Source organism: Arachis hypogaea, chromosome 13 (assembly GCF_003086295.3).
Source record: "Arachis hypogaea cultivar Tifrunner chromosome 13, arahy.Tifrunner.gnm2.J5K5, whole genome shotgun sequence".
NCBI classification, from domain to species: domain Eukaryota; kingdom Viridiplantae; phylum Streptophyta; class Magnoliopsida; order Fabales; family Fabaceae; genus Arachis; species Arachis hypogaea.
In genome coordinates this window covers 39,531,580-39,536,549 of record NC_092048.1, presented here as the reverse complement: position 1 = coordinate 39,536,549, position 4,970 = coordinate 39,531,580, and the positions used below count along the sequence as shown (strand labels likewise).

Genomic DNA, 4,970 nt, shown 5'->3' with positions numbered 1-4,970 from the left:
ATGTTTGTATTTTCTCTCTGGTTGTAAGGGCGACAGGGCGCATATACCCTCTAATGGCGACAGGGCGCATATACCTTCTAATGGTGACAGGGCGCAGATACCCTCTAATAGTGACAGGGCGCAGATACCCTCTAATGGTGACAGGGCGCAGATACCCTCTAATGATGACAGGACGCATATTCCCTCTAATGATATTAATACGCAACAGAGAGACTGTGCCCGGGTTAGGTACCGGACATGTCGGGTTGGCTTGATAACCGACAGATGATATCATCAGCCATAGGGCAGGCATTCATCATTTGCATATGTTTGAATTGTTTGGGTTTGCCATTTGTTTTGGATTTCTACATCATATATGCCATGTTACCTGACTATATGCTACTTGTTCTACTTGTACCATATTTGTGTATTACTTGCCTGTATTGCTTGTGTTTGTACAACTCAGAGGCCCTCATGCTGGTGTCGGTGGGTGTGAGGGCTGTTTTTGATGGGATGAATTGATGATGCGATTGTATGATGATGATGATTATTAAATGAGATAATTGGAACTCCCTGGGTAGACGCAGTGATGTGGTTTCACTAGCTCCAGGCGAGGGTATGATGTATTGATATAGAATTGCTGAGGCAGAACAACTGGTGATAGTTTTGCTTATGATTCTGAGTTTGACTCGTGGAAGAGTCAGCGAGTTTGGAAACATGTGTAACAAGAATTAGATTTATTATCCCCTTATGACAGTTGCCTATTCATGGATTAGTGAGAATTTAGGCTGGATATTTGGTGAAGAAGCTTAGGATGCTTAGTGAGTTTTTATTGCAGTGCATTGTATTTATTTGGCACTTTTACCGTACCCATGGGCCCGGGGTTCTCATTCCGTATATATCTCTTGTTTTTCAGATACAGGTCCAGGTGCTCAGAAGTGAGCTGTGGTTCGTCTAAGAGACGGCGAAGATATTTATTTTCTCTACTTTGTGTTTTGCTTAGAATCTCTCCACCTTTGTTTTGAAAAGATTATATTATGTATTGAACTCTTTTGGAACTTGCCTATAGAGGCTCTTATGTTTCCTTTGGGAGAGATTAGGATATACTGTTGTCATCTACTTTCATACTGTACCCTAGCCGGCCTAAACTTCGCGGGTCGCGACTAGTGGCTATTTACTTATGCTATATATATCTATCTGTTATCTATCTCTTAATCTCCTTTATGCATTGTCCGTATATCGCGTTTGGCTTAGCAGTTTAACTTTTCGTTGTCGAAACGTGAGTGATACGTCTTCGCGATTTTATTTCTACTCTTTTCAGGCTTCTCGATTAATACTCCTTTCGAAAATTACCTATATTTATATATGAAAAATCCACCTGAGAGTCGTACCACCGTAATATCATTGACTTATGGCTCGAGCATAAGGATTTGAATATTAGGGTGTTACAACAGGCTACAAAGAGATTAAAGAATAAGGGATCCTCCTTATTCTAAAAGGAATTTAAATACTATTCTTAAATCTTGGAATGTGGGAGAATGCCAGATTGTCCAATGTGGTGGAACTTAGATCCAAATTAATCTTATGATGAGAGGTTTAATAAATTCTAGGACACTAAAGCCATATATGTGTTTCTATTTTTGGGTTTTAAAAATTATTTACTTCACTTGTCCAGTAGAAATGACCCAATAGGCGGTTTGTCCTATTCAGATATTCACGACCAAGAAGTACTGAATTCTCTTTCTTTTCGGATAGCCCTGAAAGGAAAAGGAAGGTTGGAATGCCAAAAATTCAGCCAGAGCTGCTCCCGTATACGGAACAAGATATTGTAATATAGCTAGAGAATCCGCAGTTGTTGCTTCATTGAATTTGCTTCATTAATAGGATTGCCCCATATTGTAGGGTGGATCTCGAAAAATATGAAAGATCTCCCCCCAAGTCGTACATACGACTTTCATCAAATACGACTTTCTACATAATTCTATATGTATCCATATGTATCTATACAATTCGAACTATTCTAAGTAAAAAATAATAGGATATAATAAAATCGTTTTATTTATTTATAAGAATTTAATATTAATATATAAATATAAATCATATTAGATTTCACATTATTCTGTTTCATATATCATATATATATATATATATATGAAATAGAATAATATAAATTTTTAAAATAATAAGATTAAATAGAAAAAAAACTATTCCATTCCATATTTTCATTCAAAACCGTGCATGAGACTTTCATCTTGCACGGCTCCTAAGTGATAAAAGAAAGAAGAACTCATTTTCTTTCTTTTTTGATTACCTTCCTCGCGTATGTATAAGACCGAATCCATTCGATTTAAAATTTTCAAAATGATTACTATATTAATCCTTAACTTTTTGAGGAATCCTTCATCAGTCGTTGTGAATGACCGAGAAACAGGAAATTTTTTATGCCCATCCCTTGTTTGGACTCGCATTGGTTCTGGGCATAACGTGGGGTTTAGGGGTTGTTGTATTAAATAGCTGGCCAAATGGGATGATAGTACCCTTAAGTTTGGGGCTCAGAGTGATATGGTGCCATCGACTAACATCAACACATTCAAATTATTGAACCTTTAATGTGATATTAATAAATATAACTAAAGCCAAATTTACTTATCAACTTTGTACATTACTTGTATCCATAAATCTTTAAGCTGTTAACATTTGGTCTGATAAGAAGTATTTTATATAAAACTTACAGCTAAAGTTGATTTCAGGAAGAAATTGAATTAAGAATTCACGTATATTCCAATGCAAGTGGAATTTGTAAAACTGAGTAAGTAGAAATCCTTTTGGATGTGTCTGAATTTAATTTTCCCCCTTTTCTTGGGTGATATCAGGTATTTCCTTTGCTTATTGAGAAGTTCTCTCTCGAGGAGCAGGCATCTTTAGTTTGGCAGTTTCTTTGCAGTATTCCTGTGAACATGATGACAGAATTTCTTCCATGGCTTTCAAGATCCATATCACCTGATGAACGACTGGATTTGCAGAATTGCTTAATCAAGATAGTGCCAGAGGAAAAGCTTCTTCAAAAGGTGTGGTTTTAAATTTTAAATTCTGTATAAGGCATTGCTGATTCCTTTTCTTGTTGATGTTGCTTTATGGGTTGAAGCTGATATGTGATTATAATATATACAATTCTTACTTATTGAAGGTATTTTCAAGTGGATGGAAGGGAGAAGCAGTGTTAACACAGTTGACAGTTGCGTAAAACATTCTCAAGTTCAATCTAGTAGTAGCCCATCAACTGGAAAAAGGAAATATTCTGGATCTACCCTGGATGACTCTGATGCCATTGGAACACATCCTATAGATGAAATATTGCTCTGGCATAATGCAATTAGAAAATAGCTAAGTGAGATAGCAGTGGAGACCAGAAAGATACAAAGTTCAGGGGATTTTACAAATCTATCCTCTTTTAATCAAAGATTGCAGTTCATTGCTGAAGTTTGTATATTTCATAGGTACCACCTTAGTTTAGCTTACCCAATTATGTTTCTTTTAAAAATTTCCATACTTGATTCATGGTACTGTATGTATTTTTCTGCAAACTTATAGTATTGTAAATCTGATGTTATTTGAATAGCAAAGACAACCTTCCATGTCTGAGGTATTGATTATTTATTACTGGCAATGTAGTATTGCTGAGGACAAAGTTATTTTTCCAGCAGTAGATGGAGAATTGTCATTTTTTCAGGAGCATGCTGAAGAAGAAAGCCAATTTAATGACTTTCGGTGTTTGGTTGAAGGTATTCAAAGTGAAGGAGCAACATCTAATTCAGAAGTTGAATTCTTTTCAAAGTTATGCTCACATGCTGATCATATAATGGAAACCATAGAGACATTTCCGTAATGAAGAAGTTCAGGTGAGTCATAAATGTTTATGTGATAATGTTTGGAGGTGTTTGTTGGAAATTCGGAATTAGTTAGCAAATTTGATTTTATTCTGCAACATAAAGATTGATATATTTGGTTTGTGGGATATGCATCATATGTTCAAAGTTGATAAATATAACCAATTCTCATATATATTAGTTAATTAACCGAATTTTATCATAAGTATGACACTGAAAGTTTTTGTTTCATAGTGCGTAATTAAATTTTATTCTGTGATTTTGACAAGATAGTTGCAACACAAGTTACCTTTCAAGGAATGTTAAATGCGCTTAATTGATCTATTCCATAGGTCCTTCCACTTGCAAGAAAGCACTTTAGCTTTAAAAGGCAATGCGAACTTCTGTATCAAAGCTTGTGCATGATGCCTCTGAAATTGATTGAGCGTGTCCTTCCATGGTTGATAGGATCATTAACAGCAGAAGAAACAAAGATGTTTCTGAGAAACATGCAGTTGGCAAGTTATATGTCTATTTTAATATATTTGCCTGCTTAAAGAAATGAAATTTCACAATTTCATCCGACAATTTTTCATCCAAAAACAAAAGTCTATATCTGACAATATCCCAATCTGTTTCAGTTCCAGAAATGGATTCTGCTATAGTTACACTCTTCTCTGGGTGGGCTTGCAAGGCTCGTATTGAAGGTCTATGTTTGTCTTCTGGTGCTTCAGGCTGCTGTCCTGTTCAAAGACTTTCTGATACAGAAGAAAACATTGCTTGGCCATTCTGTGCTTGTGCTTCCGCATCATCTGTAAGAGATTGTTTAGTATTAGACAAATCAGATGGGAACATAAAGTCAGCCAAGCGAAACTTATTAGAGTCCCACAACTAGGGGTGTTCATGGTTCAGTTTTTTCATAAACTGAACTGAAACTGCACTAAACCATTTTAAATGGTTTAGAAACTGAACCAAACTACTTTGTCAAATAAGAAACTGGTTTTAAACCAGTTTACAATACAGTGCACCAGTTTAAACCAGTTCATAAAAATAAAACCAGTTTTAATTGAAAAAACCAGTTTAAACTGGTTTATAGGCTAAAACTAGTTTTAACTTTTAACATAT

The 4,970-nt window shown here is 35.4% G+C and overlaps 1 long non-coding RNA gene across 1 annotated transcript; it reads left to right on the top strand.

Annotated features, from left to right (window-relative positions):
* Positions 1-3,170: 3,170 nt before the first annotated feature.
* On the top strand, positions 3,171-4,360 carry LOC112738162 (uncharacterized). The gene is made up of 3 exons (XR_003169274.3): positions 3,171-3,476; positions 3,652-3,878; positions 4,199-4,360. It is a non-coding gene; the product is annotated as an uncharacterized lncRNA (long non-coding RNA).
* The last annotated feature ends 610 nt before the right edge of the window (positions 4,361-4,970 follow it).